The sequence below is a fragment of the Triplophysa dalaica genome, chromosome 9 (genome assembly GCF_015846415.1).
Source record: "Triplophysa dalaica isolate WHDGS20190420 chromosome 9, ASM1584641v1, whole genome shotgun sequence".
Classification (NCBI taxonomy): domain Eukaryota; kingdom Metazoa; phylum Chordata; class Actinopteri; order Cypriniformes; family Nemacheilidae; genus Triplophysa; species Triplophysa dalaica.
This window is the reverse complement of record NC_079550.1, coordinates 2160445-2183179: the sequence shown is the minus strand read 5'-3', so window position 1 is coordinate 2183179 and position 22735 is coordinate 2160445. Positions and strand designations below refer to the sequence as shown.

The 22735-nt window shown below is 41.8% G+C and overlaps 1 protein-coding gene across 1 annotated transcript in view; it reads right to left on the bottom strand.

Moving 5' to 3' along the window:
* limk1a (LIM domain kinase 1a) overlaps positions 1-22735 on the bottom strand; it is an 82127-nt gene that overhangs the window by 39308 nt on the left and 20084 nt on the right. The window lies entirely within an intron of this gene.

Genomic DNA, 22735 nt, shown 5'->3' with positions numbered 1-22735 from the left:
CGACAGCTGCAATTGGTAGTGCTGGGCAGTACGACCCTAATTTAATATAACTGTATAACTGGTGGCACTCATGATGAAGTCAATGAATCAGGATGCATGATAGTTGCAGTCGAAATACAGAACCTTTCAATTGTGCAAATTTTGCAATTAACTTGTAACTATACAATGTAAACAATCCCCTTCCCCTATAACAACTGCAAAGTTTAGACTTCTTTAACAACTGAATAGCAAAAGTAACTTGCATTCATCATATTTAAGCAAATAAATAGGGAACAAGGGTCGAAATTTACTTTTTTCCTTGGTAGCAATGTTGCTCCAAACTTCAAGAGTTAGGAGCACCAGTCAAGTATAGGTGAGACAGAACCCAGGCGCTGGCGAACAAAGGGTTATATAATAAACTTTTATTAATACAAAACAAAAACCCACATTGGGGAAAACAGTACAAAACAAAACAAATAATCAAACATAAATACTTCCCGCAAGGGGGACAAAAACAAACCAGGTAAAAAGGTAATCCAACTGATAGTCCAAAAACCATCGAGAACAACTCAACTCAACTCAACTTTATTTATATAGCGCTTTTTACAATTTTTATTGTTACAAAGCAGCTGTACATGAGACACATTGAATACAAGAAAAACAACTAAAGGCATATACCTGTAAAAACAAGAAAAAGGTGAAAACAACAAAAGACAGACATACAAATGCTCCACACACACAATATGCATACATACTTTCACACATTGACATAGGCGCACACACGCAAACACACTCACACACACGCACAGTGAAAGCACACATAGGAGAGAGAACCACAGGTCAAATATTAAACGGACTATAAATTCTTATATGCAATATTAATTATGTCTAACTTCTAAATTCTAAAGCAGCCCCCCCGGCCAGGCAAATAGTACAGAACAATAAACAGGATAATCCACTTGGTACAACAAACAGGGAGATCATACATGCACTAGGAAACAGGAAGGAATGAATCGACAAGTGGGCAGGGAAACAGAGACACTAAATAGGGGAATCTTAGCTTGGGAAGATTGCACAGGGATGGGACAGGCATGTGACAAGGATGGATACTAACAGTTGAAGGAGATACAAGGGGGCAGAGCTAGAACACGGGACACCGAAGAGAGAGTAAGGTATTACAAAACCACAACAATGCCATTCGCCTTTCTTCACATAAAACATGATCCTGCCACAAGACATGAAAACCAAGACAAGGAGAGGCAGGATCATGACAGCACCCACCCACAAATGAATACCATGGTCTGTCTGAATAGTTGAATACAAAATAGTAACCATTAATAGTTACATAGTAATAGTTACAATTAAAACATGCATGTGATGTCTGCTGTGTTTTATATAGTCACAATGGAATTCCATAAATCCCCCTTCCTCTACTGACCCTTATTTCTCATCATGGCATATAGAGTAACTGTCACGGTTCAAGGATCCGTGTGTTTATTCCTGCTTTTTTGTCTCATGTCTGTTTGCTTATTAGCATTCCCTTAGCAACCAGGGCGCTGATTAGCAATCAGCTTGGCGGCACCTGTAGTGCATTGCCGGCTGCCTATATCTGCCCTGCTATCCCTAAGATCCTTGTCAGATCGTTGTGACTCTTGCTCAGTGTTCACCTAAGTCTCTTGTCAGGTCTGTCCAGGAGTAGCGGGGATTATCATCTTGCTGAGGACTACCAGTAGCCGTTTGGATCTTCGGTATGGTTGGACTAAATCTGTTAACGATCGGAGATCAGCATCTAGACTCTACTCACTTTGTCTTCCTCCTATTATTCCTGTCTCCGCTCTCCTTATAACATTAAATCTTTTTATACTTGCAATTGGATTCTTTGTTCTCTCAGTCGTGACAGAAACAGTTCAACTAAAAACACATCGTGTTTTATGCTATAATTGAGCAGTTTTTAGGCGAAGATGGACACTTCGTGAAGATGTTTGCTTGTGAGTGTATTTCATATAACGAAATGCGAACTTGCAATCGCTTCACATGTGTTATAGTCAGCTGCTGTTCAGCCGGGAAAATGTGACGTTACCCCTCACGTGCAAGATGCACGCGAACAATCAAATGCTTCCGTTTAGCAGATGTTTATATAGAAAGATGATGATAGAATAGTGCAGCTGCATAGAAAGTCGCATTCTGTGTGAATGGCTGGTCTGATTTCGAGAGTGAAAAAGGACCTCCCTTGAAACAGGACCACACGTTGTTTAAGCGACATAGACCGTTAATGCGGTATATTAAAAAGTCATTTAAAAAAATACACACCAGTATTCGGTATGAAATGGTATGCAGTATTGGGTGTATCTAGTTACTAAGTAATTTGTTACTGTAATTTAATGACTTTTCCCTTGAAAAAAGTAAAGTAAGGGATTACTCTTATTTTTGCTGTAATTTAATTACAGTTACTTCTGATGTAATTGAACCAAATACTGTGTGTAATATATGTGTGTGCAATAGAGGAATTGACATCAAAATTCAAAAGTCTAACTTTAAAATCTGTGCTTTAATGTATAATTCTCACATTTGTAATACTTTTGTCATTTAATAAGAGTACGTCATGTATTTTAATCAGAATCAGAATCAGAAAGAGCTTTATTGCAAAGTATGTTTGCACATACAAGGAATTTTTTTTGGTGACAGGAGCATCCAGTACACAGAATAAGCAACAACACAGAGACCATCAAACAATACAAAAAACAGTTACACAGATGATTTAAATCATGTAATACTACTTATTTGAATAAATTAAATTAGCCGTTTCATGTCTATCCTTGAATCACTAATCAAGGTGGATATAGGATTTAGAAGGTAATAAGTAATTCAATAAAATACTTTTTGGAGAGAGTAATTTGTACAGTAATCTAATTACACTATTTAATATGTAATTAGTAACTAGTAATTAATTACTCTTTCAAAGTAACTTACCCAACACTGGTGGTATATTGAACAGCACTAGCGATTGTTCATTAAAACGATGATTGTATGGGTCTAAAAAATGCATTTTTACTTGCAATTATTTTCGTTCTTTCTATCTTTCTGATTGGTTATGCTGCCATTTCGAGCAGTACCCTCAGATTTGATTGGTAAGTGTTGCGAGATGTTGCGTTCCAGAGTCAAACCCAGAGCGCAGAGGGGAATATGAGATGAGTGACAGCTCACCTCATGCTGATATTTCTTTTAAATGTTCACTGTATTTTGGATTGACTCCTTAGGGGCTTTGTCCACCGAGGCGTTTTTGTCGGTGTACAGCAGGGTTTCTCAAATCTTACCCTGGAGGTCCGGAGCACTGCAGAGTTTAGCTCCAACCCTGATCAAACTTGCATACCTGTGATTTTCTAGTGATACTGAACAACTTGATTAGCTTGCTCAGGTGTGTTTGATCAGGGTTGGAGCTAAACTCTGCAGTGCTCCGGACCTCCAGGGTAAGATTTGAGAAACCCTGGTGTACAGAATGCTTATTCAATTGTTTCCAATGGAAAGCCAGAGCACGTTTTTTTACACAGGCTCAGCACCGGTGCTCAGAATTTTTTTCACACTCAGAATATCAAAGTAGCCGACACACCTCTGCTCGAAAAAAAGTTCAAGCACTGGTTATAGTGGCTGAAAACACTATAACCAGTGTTTTCAGCCACGTGAAAGTGACCTGGTGAATCTGAAGCCTTGGTATAAACTGTTTAGTTGTTTTCATACTTTTTGGGCTAAGAATCAGGTTTCTCATTTAGCCACAGTGAACAACATCCACAACCTGAGTTAATTTCTCATCGGGCCGGTGTAGTTTCTCATCTGAGGTCGAGTAATGTCGGCCCCTGCTGAGGGTTTGAGGAAAGCAATGAGCATGAAAGGTATTTCCCCATGAAATTAAAGCACCACTTACATCCTCCAAGGAAAACAGTTGTTTTCCACCCAAGGGACAGCTAGCAGCGCTTCAAATAAACAAAGCCGTTTTCCGCTAACAGTCCCGTTTTTACTTTTTTTAAAGCTTGTAATACTGCTGTCCATAGATATGTAGATATTATTAACAGCAGTGAGTTAACAGAAGAAAATTAAATTTTTTAATGTTGATTTCGTATTTAGGCAGATTCCGTTTAACCATAGCCTTTAATCATGTAATCCGCTACCACTCTATTCCACTACTTATATGTATAAATATATTTCTCCTTCAGTATCTTTGGCCCATGCGCACGCTTTTTATCACACATACAGACAGAGGCAATAACTCCATCTCCAAAAATCTATGGCCTTTCCCCAAAAACCTACGCTTTCCCTCTAACCCAACCTGTGTCCTTGCCAAACGTCCTTCATCTCAGAGTTCAGTCCTGGCACTGAGATGGTTTTCACAATCCTGCCAATTTCCAGGCCCAGTGGAACTGCTTTTGCAGACTTAGCAGAACAAAAGCTATGCCTGTGAAAATGCTCCCGGAGGTAAAGGGGGACAAGTATAGTGTTACCCTGGATCGTATGTACTGCAAATATTTATCAAAGACTAATTCGTCCACCCCAGTCATTAACCATAAACTAACCCAGAGGAAAATCAGAGGGAAATGACAGGTTGATACAAACATTATTCAAACCTTGAAGCACTGCGACTTTATAACAGGTGTTTGAATTTTGTTCAATGTCCTGCAGATTTTTGAAGATTTTAAGTGCAAAAGAAAGAAAGTAAAATGCAAATACATGTGGGTGACACGTTGTATTTGTTAAAGTGATTAAATTCTTTCAGCATTTGCTCACCCTCTTGTCATTTCAAACCCGTATAAATTTCTTTCTTCAAAAGAAGATATTTTGAAGAATTTTGTTGACTGTCCACCGTTGACTTGCACTAGTTTTGAGTTTATACAATAGAAGTGAATGGGGGCCAAAACTGTACGGTTACCAACTTTCTTCAAAATATCTTCTTTTGTGTTCTACGGCATGAAGAAAATCATAAAGGTTTTAAATGACAAGAGGGTAAGTAAATGATGCCATGATTTTCATATTTGGGCGAATTATCACTTTAACCTTTGTAAAAGCATTTTTTTTGCACTTATTAAAACTTCATTATTAATGAATGTCAATAAAATTATTCATGTTAGGTCCGAGTGCATTAAGTATTGTTAACAGACACAATGTTTGAATTTAAACTAGTGGTGGGCCATTAACGGCATTAACGTGCTGCATTAACGTGAGACTCTTATCGTGTGATAAAAAAATGTTGCCGTTAATCTATTCTCAAAATTGGGTTGGGAGCGGGGTCTATACTATGCAAGCTATGATGACTTTCACCTTGATATTTTAGCGCGGATTTATACCAGCTTAACTGCACTGTACCGGGCGAGAACGAGATTTGTCAACTCGGGTGATTCGCGTCATTCGCGCCGCCTCATCATCTCATGACCAGGGCTTCATTCGCACGATTCGCGCCGCAAGTAGGTCTATCGCGTATTTGCATTGACTTAACATGCAAATCACTCGCGCTTGACACACCATTCGCGTTTGGTCTGAACACAACATAACGTTACTGTGAAATTACCACATCAAACGTGACGTGCTAACATGGATGCAGCTTTGAAGCCGCCGGGTTGCTTCAGGGAAAATTTATGACTAAGGTTCTTTGCACCTTGTGCAATGCGGAATTGGTTTAAAAAAAAAAACTTTCAACAGGTAGGGGTCTAGCTTTAGTTGAAACCAGTAAATTTGTATTGGCACCTAATGTATAATGGCTCCTGTATGACATATCGCTTGTTGCTCCATAACTCTTTGTACATTGCGTCTGCTAAATGACTAAATGTAAATGTACTGTAGGAGCTCTTCCAGTCTCAAGTACCACCTAAACGCAAAGCATCCCTTAGCTAATGCGGAAGTAAACACAAGTACATCTTATTGAACATAATTTATTTTCATCACCAATTATCCAAGTAGAACAGCTTTCTCAAGCAGTTTGTGATGCATTTTGGAAACAGGAGATGAGCCCCTGGTCTAATGCGCCACCTGGCTTGAGACACCCGTTCTCAAAGAATTACTTTTAGTCATTATTTGGGTAGCACACATATTCTGAATGCCTTCGGCAGAATACAAATGAGCTATTTTAATCTAGATTCATTCCAAGATTACTCTAGATTAATCTAGATTAAAAAAAAAAAAATCTCTGCCCACCACTAATTTAAACATATATTCGGTGTTTCCGCTAGGATTTTGTGAAACTGTGGTGCTTGGCAAACAAGCTAATTAGCATATTGGTGATGTCATCATGCAGTTTTTTTTTTGGTCAAATAAATTGTTATTTAACCTTAAGAGATCACAGAATAATTACAGAAGGAGGAATAATTATATCATGTGGTTTTACTAAAGACACCTCGGAAGTAGGATATTTCCCACCACAAACAGAGAGTCTGGATTCACTAACATTAAAAGTATTTAGTACCATTACAACTGACTTAGTAGCATTAAAACATTACAAGTAACTTTTAACATTAAAAGAGCACCGTTCCATAAATTATTTCCGGATTGAAATGGGAATTATCGAAAATTCACAGAGCATGTGAAGGCAGCAAAAGTTGCAACTTCAGACCGTTTCGATTCTACTCTCTAAACATTACATACAGCTTACTGGCCAATAAAACCGTTGTCATTTACATATTTTTCTGTTTCTGTTGTCACTTTGTTTTATTACCAAGTCTGATAAAATAACTATAGATCTTGAAGAGCAAAGATTTAGGCTTTATTCTGTCGGAACCTTGAATGCCTGAAGGATGCCAAGCGCCTAGGTCTTCGACAAGCGCAGTGGGCACTGTTCTTCACAAGATCCTTTTTCACAGTAAACTACTGCTCGGGGACTAAGAATTTAAAGCGGATGCTCTCTCACGTCAGTTCCACACTCACCCAGAATCTGATAGCCCGGATCTCCTGTTCCCTCCAGGAGTTTTCCTGAGCCCCATTTTGTGGGCAATTGACAAAGAGATAGCACAGGTAACAAACTCCACTGGGAGGTCCTGAGGGTAAAACCTAGGTTCCCTGTGGAAAATCGTTTTACCCTCATCGACTCCGGTCACTCTGTTCCGGGATCAGGACGCCCAAGGAGTCAGCAAACAATCTCGCTCCTACCCGCTCGTTACTGGTGGGTGAAGATGTTCTAATGATATCTCGCAGTATGTGCAAGGATCCTTAGTCTGTGCCATTTAAAAAAACTCCATGCCGAATGCCTGAAGGAATACTCATGCCTTTACCCATTCCTTATCGTCCATGGTCCAACCTTGCAGTAAACTTCCTCACAGATCTGCTGCATCCTATTGGCATTAGCCCGTTCTACAAAGCATGTAAGCTCACCCCTTACCTCGACTCACCACAGCCTTCAAGACAGCTGAGGTCCTTTTTAATCACGTGTTCCGCAACTACGGCCTGCCAGAGGACATCAGCAGCCTGGCACAGTTTCTTTGCCTGGGTTCTTTATGCACAGAACTCCCTCCATCAGTCTCCCATCACATTAACCACCTTTCAGTGCATACTCTGCTACCAACCTCCCATGTTCCCTTGGTCAGGGGAACCCTCTATGGGGCCAGCCGCAATCTCACTTTCTGTGCATTCGCTTATCTTTTTCACTCAAATCTCACATTCAATCTCATGAATTTGCAAACGCAAGCTACAGTTTCATGTGTGCGATTGATTGTGGCGTGTTTGAGTAACGTTCGGCGGGTTGTGCTATAACTTGAACTGTTATGGCTCTCTCTGTTTGAATACTTATGCCCCCTGTAGTGAGGAGTTGGACATAGAGGACAAAAGATTAAACGTTCACCCTCGACATATCTTCATTAGCATTGTTAACAGATGACCAATTGAACTAAACATTATAAATGCATGATATAGCAAAATTCATATCATGGCACAAAATAATATCGGTAGTCACGTACTAGCGCCCAGCCCTACCTGTGGATGTTACCTGATTACACTTACATGTGGATTAATATATGCCATTTGTTCTCCCATGCACTTCGATTAAATCACCAGTTCAGTTTACTCTGTGTGAGCGTTAGCATAACCCGTTGTGTTTTTGGCTAAATATTTTTGGCCTTTCATCTAGTGTCTTTGGCTTCTACCTGCCGCCCGCTCACAGACGCAGAGAGAAGCGTTTCCTGCACATGGAAAGTGAGACCTAGCACTCATGGAGCAGTACCGACAACATTTCCCCACTAAATAAAAGCAACGGTTTATCCTAAAAACGCTAGGTTTGTTGTTACAATGGCCAGACAAATTATGAATGAATGGGAAACAGTGCGTCACTGTAGTTGGGGTAAGGAGGATTTTGGGCATGGCTGTCCGCCACGGCAAAATTAATATAGCTGGAACAGTAGTATTTGTAAATCCTGAAATGAACATGGCCTGAGATTAATAAATGCTGTAGAAGTATTGTTCTTTGATAGTTTATGATAGCAAATGTATTAACTAATACAACCTTATCTTAAAGGGTTACCCATCTAGTCTTAGAACTCTGGTTAATTCTTGCAGGTCTGTCAGATGATGTTGGCAAAGCTGAAGGAAATATTGCTCATAAAAAACGACATTTACCAGCCAAAAGTGGATCTAGAATGTCTGGAGGAAAACAAACTAAGAAATTATATGGATCATAAAGCCTGAAACTTTTGAGGACAATGAGATGCAATGGAAAAACACCTGATTTCAAAGCCACACTGCAGCGACTGTTGCTTCAGCACGACCCATAGGGAAGGTGAGGTCTTCAGCTTAAAGTATTAGGGAAGTTCAACTTCTGTATTTGCTTTAAAGGTTTATGACTTTGTGACCGATTACATTGTGACGCATACAACGTTGTTGCAACAGCATTTCCACTGTTGTCAAGGAAATGATAATAACACAGTGACCAGGCCTTGCATAGCCAGGCTTCTGAATGTCTGAATGTCGGCATAAAGCGTGATCCACTTTGTAGCTTATACCGTTCAAGACAGGTCACTGAACCGTTGTGTGCGTGTCTGTTTTCACCTTTTTTGTTTTGCTTATAGTCAATAGGTTTCATTTACAGCTGCTTTGTAACAATGAAAATTGGAAAATTTATATATAAATAAAGTTCACTCGACTGAGTTTTTAATTTAGCAACTGGTACAGCCTCTGCTACACATCAGTTGCTTCATGGGATGGGTATCATTAAGATTTTAACAGCATTACTATTCTTAACGATACTGCTTAATGGTCATATATCGCCATTTAACTGTATTCTTAACAGGTATTTTTTATATTTTTATGATATAAAGAAACAAAAAATAAAGAAATTAGGTATACATTTTAATATTATGCTTTCTGAACAAACAGTCTTCACCTTGGACCAGCAGTATTTAAAGAATGTTGGTACGATATAACTGCTACTTTAAAAAGGTTTAAAATGTTTTATTAGGAGATTTATATGCATGTTTATTTTATATAATAAGAGGATACGACATATATTAAGATCGATATATTAGTTTTGAAGAATATTGGACTAGAAAATGTATAAAAACGAGTAGAAAATGTATGTGATATATAATGTCATTTAATTTGAGTAAAATTAGAAAACCGCACACAGAGATTTGTGGTGAACAGCCAATATGAACGAGCACTGAGAGACAAGCGCTGCATCCGAAATGACATACTATGGAAGAATATTGTGATGAAAACGAACCCACCAGCTCGTCTTCGGGAGGAATTGTGAATGCAAAAGAGAAGTAAAAAAAATGACGGCACACTCGCAGGAACACTTCTGTGCAAGGTAGTGTCTCTTTACAGTCCCAAAAAGTAATCCACAGTAAAGGTATACATTAACAGTGATACTTTGGATTTTATTAGTAATCGGGACAAATTAAATCATAAAAGAGAAAAGAAAACTTCCTTCTCAATTGCTGAATATCTTGTCTCCCTAGGCAACAGCTTTCGGCTGAGATAGACAATCGGTCTCTCCTCTCCCGGGTTTCCTTGAGCCAGAACCGATCCTATTCCTAATGCGGAAGTGTCCAACTGCAGCAGGAATCTTGCCGCAAAGTCAGGACTCTATAGGACCGGACTGGAACATATCCTCTCCTTCAGTGTTGTGAAGGCTGTCTCGCAGTCATCGGTCCAGGGAATCGGGTTTGTTATTGTCTTGGACAAGAGGTTTGTCAGGGGAGCTGCGATGGAGACGAAGTTTGGTACGAACCTCCGGTACCAACCCACCAGTACCAAGAACGATCTCATCTCCTTCTTGGTCTTTGACTGTGGGCTTCTTCTTATTGCCTCCACCTTATCAATATGCGGCCTCAACTCTCCATTGCCCAGATGACACCCCAGATAATTGGTCTCTTGTCTTGCCCACTTGGATTTGGAAACGTTAAGTGTTAATCCTGCCTTTTCTATCCTCTTTAGGATCTCTTGAAAGTGTGTTGACGTTGGTAAAAGTAGTAACACTTTCTGCCCAGGATGAAACTGTCGTAGCCTGGCATGTTCGTCGTACCATCTTTTCTGTGCTTGTTGCTTTTCCATTAAATTCTCTTTAGCCTGTTGTCTGTACTGCTCCAGCCGGTCTCTCATCTCCAGTACGTACTGTACTATCCCCTTCTCCTTCTTTGGATCAGGTTTCTCCCAGCTTTCCTTTAACAGGTCCAAGGGTCCTTGTACCTGCCATCCATACAGGAGTTCAAAGGGTGAGAAGCCGGTCAATGCTTGAGGTACCTCTCTATAGGCAAACAACACAAACGGCAGCCACTTCTCCCAGTCTTTTCCTGTGTCTGCAACGAACTTCCGCAGCATGTTCTTAAGCGTTTGATTGAACCTCTCCACCAGTCCATCTGTCTGTGGAAGATATGGAGTTGTCCGTACTGCTTTGATTCCAACTTGGGTGTTCAGCTGCCCCATCAGCCGTGACGTGAAGTTGGTTCCCTGGGCTTTTAGGATCTCCCCAGGTATTCCGAATCGAGAGAAGATTTGGATCAGTGCCTGGATGAGCTTGGGTGTGGTAATTTTTCTCAGTGCAATTGCCTCAGGATACCTTGTGGCGTAGTTGCTGATCACCAGGATAAAGCGATGTCCAGTACTACTTCTCTCCAGTGGTCCCACAGTATCCATAGCGTTCCGCCTAAAAGGTGTTGAGATCACAGGGAAAGGTTGTAGGGGAGCTCTACCCCGCTGGGACACAGCAGTCAGATGGCACATTTGTTACAGTGTGTTTTAATATCAGTGTATAGTGTGGGCCAATAAAACCTTGTACTAATGCGCGTGTGTGTTTTCTGCTGACCCAGGTGGCCAGCCCATGGAACAGTGTGTGCCAGGTGCAAGACAAGAGGACAAAAACATAAGGGTACAACTAAACGTGTCACATCATTGCTTTGCATATATAACACACCATTCAACATCACACAGTGTTCTTTTCCCTCCTCTGTCCGATCGTCACACTCAGCTTTATCAATTTGGTTCTTTAAGGTTTCATCCTCTCTTTGTAATCGGGCTATGTTCCCTGGGACTTTCCAGCCATCCACTTTCAATCCCTCCACCGAGGTTTCAGAGGCTGGGGTACCCAGGTACTTCTCCAGCTGTCGTTGTCTACATGATTTCCTAGGGCTTTTAGTCCTGCCCTGCTGCAGACTATCGCTTAAGTCTGGCAGTGGCTGCAGACCTGCCCTGGCTAGAGCTCTGGTAAATGCAGGGCAGGACACGTCGACATTGGTATTCATGACAGTATTTTTAGAATCCCAACTGGCGGGTTCCACTATGGCAACACTTAACAAAAACATTTGTTCAGCTACCTCTACCATCACTTCAGCTCGGGGATATCTCTTTACATCCCGATGCACACACTGCACAGAGGTAGTGTTCACATAGTTCACATTATTTATCCAGCATGATTTCATCATTGACAGAGAACTGCCAGTGTCCAACAATGCCCTCAGAGCATGTCCGTTCACAGTCACATCATATGTGTTGACCCCTTCCCCTACAGAGTCAAAATCACAGTCCTCCTCTCTAGGCACATAACAAAACCCAGTGAGCTTTGCGAACAGGACACACAGCTGCCTTGTGTCCTGGCTGCTGGCAGTAAAAGCAGAGCCAATCCTTGGGTGTTGACCTAGGATTTGGTACACTTTCAGACCGTTCAACCCAGAGTTATGGGAAACACCACGTACAGTACCTTTATATGGTTGAGTACAGAGATCTCCATGGTGTACATTCAGATACTGCTGTGCCAACTTCGATGCAGCCAGTCCTGACGTCGGCTCGTGCTCTCTTACCAAGGTGTGTGCGTCGTAGGGTATCACTCGAAGAAACGGTTCCAGAACAATGGTCTCACTGATCTCCTCTTTAGAATGTTCCTCTGGTCGTACCCATTGCTTGTGGTAAGAGCATTGCGTTAACAACGCAAGGTTGTGGGTTTGATCCCAGGGGATTGCAAATACCTATGTAAAATGTATAGGATAAAGCAATGTAAGGGGCTTTGGATAAAAGCGTCTGCCAAATGTCTAAATGTAAATGTAATGTAAATGCTCTTGAGTCATTTCCCCCTTACTTGACTCATCAGACTTAGACACTGAAATCGGCTTGTGTGGGACTCCCACGCCTTCCTCCTCACCCTCCAAAGTCTCCACCGAATTCCAGGCCTCCTCTTCACCTGACACCACCTTCATCTGAAACCATAACACTGTCCGGGGTTTCCGACCCTTTGGCGCTGTTCTGCGAGTTGCCATACCACCGCTGCCACCAAATGTGATGAAAACGAACCCACTGGCTCCAAAAGAGATGTAAAAAAATTATGGCACACTCGCAAAAACACTTCGGTGCAAAGTAGTGTTTATTAACAGTGCCAAAAAGTAATCCACAGTGAAGGTATACATTAAAAGTCTCCCGATTACTATTAAAATCCAAAGTATCAAATGAAATCACAAAAGAGAAAAGAAAACCAAAGTAGCTAAATAATCATTCACCGATGAGTATCAAACAAAACAACTATTCACTCTCTCTAAAGACAGGTTTTTAGGGATTGTGTCAGGCACCACAGTACCACTCTTGCGTCGACTTGGTAAACCAGAACATGCCCCGATTTGGGGGTTTTCCTGGGCTTATAAAGGCCAAAACCCACCCCTTTTCGGGGCCATACCATTATCCAGGTAAGTATGCATTTCTGTGATACTAGTACCGCACTTACTATTATCTCCCACTTTAACACATAATGACAGCATATACACTCCATATGTATAACAAGTAACAAACATGTCATTCTTAACATAATACATTAAATCTATAAACTTCGTACACAAATATCTACAAAAACACCCAGACACTTAACACAATGGTAGTAGCTGTGTATGTGAATGTAGGTGTGTTAGTGCTGCTTCCCCAGCGGAGGTAGTCAAAGTGAGTTTATCACAAATATACTGAATTTGAATAAGTACCTACCACAATAATTGCATTGCAGGGTGATTTATGGTGTGCCCCTACATTTTCTGCTTGCGCTTGAGTCAGGGGCTACAGTGCCCCTTGTAAAAAAGTTAGTTTGGAGCCCTGATGTGTCACACTTATGGAAGTATAATAGTGACAAATGTGCTTGAAGCAAAGAGACGTGCTGAATGGCACTAACTGAAAAAAATGCATTGTATTAACAGTGCTTGCATTTTAAGGTTCTGCAATTCAATATGGTTGTATATTTAAGCTGTGAACATTTCAAATTGAAACATTTCACACTCAGTTTCACCGTCTAAAAATTAAATAATCAAAATTCACCTTTTGAAATTTCATTAAAAAAATTCAACTTGTTTTTAAATACAACCTTTAATATTCGACAAATAATTTTCAGTCCATATTATTTCTATTTAAAAATTTGCTTCCACAAATTCAGGGGTTCAAATTCGACTTGAAATTCAAAGTTTCACATCTGGGAATCCCAGGAAAATCAATAGAGCACCGATTCTACAAATGCATGATCTCTTCCTGCTGCCTGACCGCTTCGACAGCAGGTGGTCCAAGTCGGTTCTCATGTAGATCACAGCAAGAAATGCCGATACTCTTTATATGTTTGGCACGGAGTCCACTTATCTGCTCGATTAAGTGAATTTAGTTGTTCTCATTCTTATGCATCGTCAAGAAAAAATGTATTGACGTTTGTACTGTCAGCTTAGCACACCACTATCCGCCCTGGAATGGACATGGAGCATGGGGACAATTCCTGGTGGCCTGGAATCATTGGACTAGTCATACATTTATAATATTAATTTAATTATTTCAATATTCTACCCGATCTCCTTGTACTGTCTATCTAGAGCACGAGTTTATGTTTGTATTCGGCTTGCTATTTATACGCATTCATTACTTTTCACGTGCATTTGATACATTAACGTTAAGTAATTTAGCAGCATTTAGCATTTTTATCCAAATTAACTTACAAAGAGTTCAGGGATTTGTTATACAGGAGCAAAACAATATTGGTTAAGATGGTGTGGGTAAATTACACCTGCATATCAAATGCACGCACATTTCTGTAGCTTGCCAAATACAAACAAAATCGTGCTATTGATAAGCACCATCTTAAGTCATCAAATAATGGTTTGAGTTTCAGGGATGAGAAAAAATGGATATATAACAGTGCTTTACTGAACCATACTGTGTATTGAGTTTTTAAAATGAATGATGTTAATGGATAATTATAGATTAACAAAGTTCGGGAGAAGCCAGAGCATATAATTAAGACCGGCTGGTTCGCAACCTATCAGCTCAAGCGAACCAGCACTTAAGTAGACCAAGATTCTTACCTGAAGCCATCTCAAAGGATTACACATCTACACATCACAGGAAGGACGTAAAGTATTCAAGGGATCATACGGGTTTGCAATCGATGCAGTCACGCAGCAGGGCCGATCCGTGAGGCAACATTTCCAATTACATCTTCCCGCAGATTAGGGAAGCGTTTCCGTATCCCCACTTGTTTACGTCGCGCAAGTCACCTCGTTCGTTCCCACGTGCAATTGCTGCCGGCACGCTAGCTCGCTGCTAAACGCCAGCTCATTGCAAACGCTAGCTCCCTCCTAAACGCCAGCTCATTGCAAACGCTAGCTCGCTCCTAAACGCCTGCTCATTGCAACGCGAGCTCGCTGCTACACGCCAGCTCATTGCAAACGCTAGCTCGCTGCTAAACGCCAGCTCATTGCAAACGCTAGCTCGCTCCTAAACGTCTGCTCATTGCAACGCGAGCTCTCTGCTACATGCCGGCTAATTGCAAACGCTAGCTCCCAGCCAGCGTTTGCTCACTGCTAACGGGGAACGAGCGTGAAGACGCCGGCACCAGCAAACATATGCTAGCACGCCGCACAAGATCGCCGTGATTCGACCCAATCCAATAAAGATACGCTCAATGACAACACGTCAACGTTTCAATGGCTGTGCAATAATTTTGGGGGAAACGATTCACTCTGTCGTTCCATGCAGCAACGTTGACTCTAATCAACCCCAAATTCCATGACTCAGTTCCGATAATTCACAATATATGAGAATGTACATAATTATAAACTGACTTTACTAGTGTTGAACAGCCGAACTCGCTGTCACGCAAGAAGCTGGGTGAGTACAATCTTTTAATACATTTAGATTTATCCACTGTCATTCCGCGGCGCCACCGCACTCAAGATTGGCATATCGCTGGCCAGCACGGAACCGTGCAGTTCAGCGAACGTCAGTCATACTATTGTAAACTACCGGAGATTAGTAACATAATCGGCACTTCCGAAAGGGATTGCTGGTTAACAAATGTGTCCGTATCCAACGGGATACGTTTCTACACAGGGTGTCATTCCCATTTACATCTTGCCCAAATAACGCACGCACCCGTTACAGTTAAAGGTGCAGTTTGTAACAATTTCGCAGTAAACTATCACTAAACCACAAGCAAGTGTTTCATATAGTAAATACTCCGTTGAACACAATATATATCTCAAATTATTCTTTCTACTTGTAAATCGTGTTTGTCACCGCCTTCTGACGTAGAAACCGCATGACCACTGTGTCTTGGACAAAGGTGGAAGTAGTGTCCAGCGTCTAGTTAGCCACAAGCTTGTTACAAGCAGTAACTTTTATATATGGACCACAAATATATGCAATATAACCATAAACTTCATTGCTCTACTCAATACGCTAACATGATTTTGCGTTCCCGTCTGATAGATGGCAGTCAGCGGTGAAGACAACAGATCCCATCATTCCACCCGCCTTTACAGCGTCAAGCTTTCGGCCTGTTGTTTAGATGGTGCACCATGTAGTGGCGGTTGTTACAAACTGCAGGGTTAAGCTACACAACAAGGGCACGCACCAGTATATTTACCAGTTGCTTAAACGCAAGATCTCTATGGTATCTCGTCTGCCAACCTGAACACAACCGCATCTTGGAATCGCAACGCAGTCACAATGTTACCTCTGAAATAATTCATTGTTTTTTTTTACCCACACAGTGCGCACATCAACTTAAAGATACATGAGCATTCCACAAGTCGGCTAGCCTAGGCTGCGCTCCAGGTTAGCCATTGTCGATGCCAGTTGGGGGCAGACGGGACATTTCCCGCTCCCTCGCACGGCAACCGCCAGCACAGCTTGAGCTGGCCTGCAACAGCACTGTCCGGTCCGTTTACCCGCTAAACATCACTCCTCCACCTACCCAAGCACCCGCCTCATGGCCAGCGGATCCACTTCTAACAGCCGGCGCTTGCCAGGATGCCGTCACCGGCCTGAGGAAGCACCAGTTGGCCGCTCCAGCGGAAGCCACAACTACCCTCATCTCTGCGACTCAGGCAACGTCTCAGCATTCTTTGGGGACTGCTGTCCCCTCTCCGATGCCTTTAAACGCTCCCGTTCTGGAACCTCCTCCAGTCTCTAAAAGCATCAGGGCGCAGATTTTAGCAGAAATTCAGGCTGCTTGCACCAGAGGCAGACCAATCACCAACTCCGGTCCCTCCCCTTTCTGCCTTAATATTCAACTAAATCATCCTCTAAATACCTTGCTAACAGCCTCCAGAAACTCAATCATCCATGCCGTTTCTCAAAGGACCCAACGGACATACCTCACGCCTTGGAGGAACTTCAAAACGTTTCACCTCTCATACAACATCCCCTTCCCGGATTCTTCCCTCCTCTCCATCATGTCATTCATATCCTTCCTCAACACGAAGCATCTCCAAGCCAGCTCCATCAAAGGTTACTTGAGTGGGATCCAATTTTTCACAATTGATGTTCAAAGCACCTTCCCCAGCCATAGAAAGTCCTCAAACATCCCTGCTCCTCAAGGGCATCCAAAGAACCCAACCTCCTCCTCGAGACGGCAGGCAACCCATCACATTAGAGATCCTAACAAAATGCATCTCCACTCTTCGCAGATGCTACCACACAAAGCACACCGCACACACCCTCGATGCCATGTTCATCCTGGCGTTCTTCGGTTTTCTCAGAGGTTCAGTATTCACCACTACATCTCACTTCAATCCTTCAGCTCACCCTTCCATCGCTGATTTGTCCATAATCGATCATGAAACCATCTCATACTTCATCAAGCAGAACAAGACAGACCAGGCCGGACTTGGGCATTTAATTTACATCTCCAATCCGATCCAGCCGTTCCAAACATTAGCAGCAAACCTCCACTCCAGGACATCACAGGCCTCATCTCCATCAGACCGTCTCTTCGTGGACGATTCAAATCACCCTGCATCACGTTTTTTGGTTCCAAAAACACCTTAAACTGGTCTTATCACAATCGGGCCAAACAGGGGCCCATTGCTTCAAAATTTCTCTGCCGCAGCAGAACGTGTTCCACCCCATCCGTACAAGAAGCCAGAGTCACCGCAGTGACCACCCCGGGTTTCCAATCCTCACTCTGCCGCAGCAGATGTCACACATTTCAAAGCTAACATACCTGCAACAAATACCCCGCAGGGAACCATTGCTTCCTACTCACGCTCTGCCTCAGCAAACACCTTTCATCCTCAAAGCCAGCGTCGCCACAGCGACCGCCCAGCAGAGGCCCGTGCTTTCAAACCATTCTCTGCTTCAGCAGACGCCTGGCATCAGGAAGCTTGTTTCGCCGCAGAGAACAACTCCACAGAGGCCCGTGCTCCCAACCAATGTTCTGCCACAGCAGACAGGCAAAAGTCAGCCTGCCGAAGCTAGCCAACCTTCCACCTTCGTTTCGCCCCAGGAACATGATCCCAATTCACGATCACAGAAGAACTCCCTCGGAAATTCACTTCCAGAGGACATGACAACATCTGCTTCATCAGGACCTACACGACCCCTCAGCCCATGGCGACCGCAAGCCACCATCCAGGAAGCCTTTCTCTCAGCGGTTTGTTTTTTGGGGAGTATGCGCTACCTGGCTGCTGTCCAACTCATATCCTTGCACTTTGGGGGGTGAGTTCTGGGTTCGGCCGTTTCCGAGCTCGGCGCACTCGCCCCCATTGGGGGGCGGGAGCGTTCCGGGATCGGATGGAATCTGCGAGCTCGGAGCCTGCCCCCCGGACAGCACGCCAAACACGCATACTTTTACTACCCCTGCTATCTTCATTATCTGCTCAGGTGAACTCGTGAAATGATGTTAATGGATAATTATAGATTAACAAAGTTCGGGAGAAGCCAGAGCATATAATTAAGACCGGCTGGTTCGCAATCAGCAATCATAGACTGCAACCTATCAGCTCAAGCGAACCAGCACTTAAGTAGACCAAGATTCTTACCTGAAGCCATCTCAAAGGATTACACATCCCACCACCTCCCCGGCTCCTCTACTTGAGCTCATGTCGATAGCAGAACTCCGGGGGGTGAGTTCTGGGTTCGGCCGTTTCCGAGCTCGGCGCACTCGCCCCCATTGGGGGGCGGGAGCGTTCCGGGATCGGATGGAATCGGCGAGCTCGGAGCCTGCCCCCCGGACAGCACGCCAAACACGCATACTTTTACTACCCCTGCTATCTTCATTATCTGCTCAGGTGAACTCGTGAAAATAAGTTAATTTCATGAAGCTATTTGAATGACACATGCGATGGTATACAATTGAATGTGCCAGAAAACAATACAACAAGATTTTAAAGCATTACTTTAGGTTCATAACACCATCACAATAAACTTAACGATTCAGATGAAACTAAATAGGTATCCATTTAAAACTATCTACAGTAGTAAATGAAAAAGTAGTGCAAACAGATCTAGGAACAAGCCATGAACTATTTTTATCAGAACGTTAATTAATCTACAATATAAAGAAACTTTTTCATTACAATGGAAATGGAAGCCTTTTGAGCTGTTAATTTATGAAATCGTTCCGGACTGTTAATAAATGCCGTCATTCGGTAAATATGTTTTAAAGCATTTGAAGTCTGGTCTAAAATATTTATGGTACAATATAAAGAATATATTAAAATAAAAGTATTTTCTTAAAAACGTAATTGTAAAATATTTTGTAAATGTAAGATATAAATGCTTAAACTTAAACAAACAAATAACCACTTAAAAGAGATAAATCAATGGAAATAATTATGCCTGCTATTCATCTGAAATCTCTGAGGTCAGAAAAACAAAATAAAGCCAATTATAGCCTATTAGGCTAAATGAACGACTGAATAAAAAAACTGAAATACTGCAATAATAAAGACACTTACCTAACAGGCGTCATTGATTTTCCTGATTTATGTGTTTAGCCTATGTGAGAAATACGCCTGGACATCCAAAAAATTCTTATTGTGCCATTTTGTGCATTTTGCGTTCATATTCAGGGCTCTCCCACATTTCTGTATAGCCTACGCTTCATTAAAAAGGTGTAGGCTATACTAATTTTGGTCATCTGGTCTGAAGATAAAGCAACATTAAGCATTTTAGCAAGGTACACCGGGAAGAGTAGGCTACAAGCACTTAGCAAACCTTACAAGCTTATAACGTTTTTGTTCCACCATGCCAACATGCATGATGTGGATATTCAGCTAAATGTTCGCATCTCATTCAGTCAGCATAAGTTTAAAAGGCTAAACTTGATCATTTAACTGAACTTTGAAAATACATTTTAGACACCTTGGGTTGAGGTGTACAGGGTAGAGGTCCTTATGGGTCTGTCACAGAGCTGCCCTCTGTTCCTTGTGTTCCCCTTGTTAGCCCTCTCTAGAGACTCATTAACACATACTTTTATGGTCAGACCAACCAATTTGGATGCCAGACGGGCGAAGCAAATAACGGCTTTAATTACTAGGATAATCGCTAAGGATATGCTTCCGATCAGCTTTGTTGGAGGAGAGGGCTTTAAAAATCTTATGGAGTTTTTTACAGCCCGAGTTTACTGTTTGTCTAGAAAAACGATCATTGCCAGACTGGAGAAACTTTTTCATGACAATAGAAATGGAAGCCTATCAGATGTTAATTTATGAAATCGTTCCGGACTGTTAATACATGCCGTCATTCGGTAAATATGTTTTAAAGCGTTTTAAGTCTGGTCTAAAATCTTTATGGCTTTAATATATTTACCTTGATCATCACTGCTGTTTATTAGTTGGTATAAATGTGCAAACTCATATTTTAGAAGGAAATGTCCTAGCATTATGAGCGGTTGATGCTGATCGACATACTGTTAATACAGTTGTGTTCAAAATTATTCAACCCCCACTAAAATTGATTGTTTTGGTCGGTTTGACATTGATTATGATCATTCAGTCATCCTGCTTACAATTAAATCAAAGAGGCATGTGTAGGTCAGACAAATATAACATAACATTTATAATGAAATAACCACAAATGTCTTTTCTGAGCTCACATCATTATCAGTTTTATTCAACCCCCAAGTGACATTCAATCTTAGTACTTAGTACAACATCCTTTTACAGTTATAACAGCTTTTAAACGTGAAGCATAGCTTGACACAAGTGTCTTGCAGCGATCTACGGGTATCTTCGCCCATTCATCATGGGCAAAAGCCTCCAGTTCAGTCACATTCTTAGGCTTGCGCACTGCAACTGCTTTCTTTAAGTCCCACCAGAGGTTCTCAATCGGATTTAAGTCTGGTGACTGCGATGGCCACTTCAAAATGTTCCAGCCTTTAATCTGCAACCATGCTCTCGTGGACTTGGAGGTATGCTTGGGATCATTGTCCTGTTGAAAGGTCCAACGTCTTCCAAGCCTCAGGTTTGTGACGGACTGCATCACATTCTCATCCAATATCTCTTGGTGCTGAAGAGAATTCATGGTACCTTGCACACGCTGAAGCTTCCCAGTACCTGCAGAAGCAAAACAGCCCCAAAGCATGATTGACCCCGCGCCATGCTTCACAGTAGGCAAGGTGTTCTTTTCATCATAGGCTTTGTTCTTCCTCCTCCAAACATAGCGTTGATCCATGGGCCCAAACAGTTCTAATTTTGTTTCATCAGTCCACAGAACACTATCCCAAAACTTCTGTGGTTTGTCCACATGACTTTTGGCATACTGCAGTCGACTCTTCTTATTCTTTGGGGACAGCAAGGGGGTGCGCCTGGGAGTTCTGGCATGGAGGCCTTCATTACGCAGGGTGCGCCGTATTGTCTGAGCAGAAACCTAAGTACCCGCATCTGACAAATCTTTTCTCAGTTCCTCAGCAGTCACACGGGGACTTTTCTCCACTCTACGCTTCAGGTAGCGCACAGCAGTCGAAGTCAGCATCTTCTTTCTGCCACGACCAGGTAGTGTTTCAACAGTGCCCTTTGCCTTGAATTTCCTATGGTGTCTCTTGGTATGTTTAACATCTTTGCAATCTTCTTATAGCCATTGCCCTTCCTGTGAAGAGTAATCACCTGTTCTCTTGTCTTCCTGGACAATTCTCTTGACCTCACCATGTTTGTAACAACACCAGTAAATGTCTAGAAGGAGCTGAGTATCACAGTCATTTTAAAGCTGCCTAATCGGTGCTTTTTAGGCTTTATTGCTGCTCCCTGATATCCACAGGTGTTTTCAATACCTGATTGAAAACACTTCATTGAACCTCTGTTCTTCAGAGTGGTAGTCTTTAAGGGGTTGAATAATTATGTCAATGAAGAATTCACAAAAGAAACATTTACTACTGTATTACAAACTAATTGATGTCAATTTAGTTGCATATGGTTCTTTAAGAAGTCCTTGTAGGATTTCATTCTGAGAACAAATACAAATGTACACTAAATTCCCTAAAACCATTTACAGCATTGGGGGTTGAATAATTTTGAACACAACTGTAAGTTCCATCATTCGGTTGTTAATATATTAATGTAGCAGCACGTTATCTTAATGCGTCCATATGGGAGAGGGGTGCGAATTTCGAATACGTTTTGAATAGTTCTCATCGCTCTTCGAATATTATTTTGCTTTAAATGCCCATCCCTAGTCTGATATGGCATCGGGTCTCTGGTTATTTAAAATGAATTTGCTTTTACCGAATCGACTGGAAAGACACAAATTAAATCAGTTAAATTGTTATGTAAACAACAAATATTTGTTACACCAAACTTTGCAAGACATAATTAGGTTAGTACCGTGAGTGATTGACATCTTTGCATTTCATTAACAGACAGCAACTCAAGCAGTTTGTGGCACATTTTGGGAAATGAACACAGTATGCAACAAATGTGTGTATCTTTGCGCTCAAAAACCATCTTACAGCTGTTAGATCCATAACACCGTGAGGTATCTTGCTTGGCTGAGGCTGCACAAGACATTTCGGGTCTAGTCTGGCTCTAAAGAAAGTGCTGTCTATTTGTATCTGGTAAATTTTATCTGG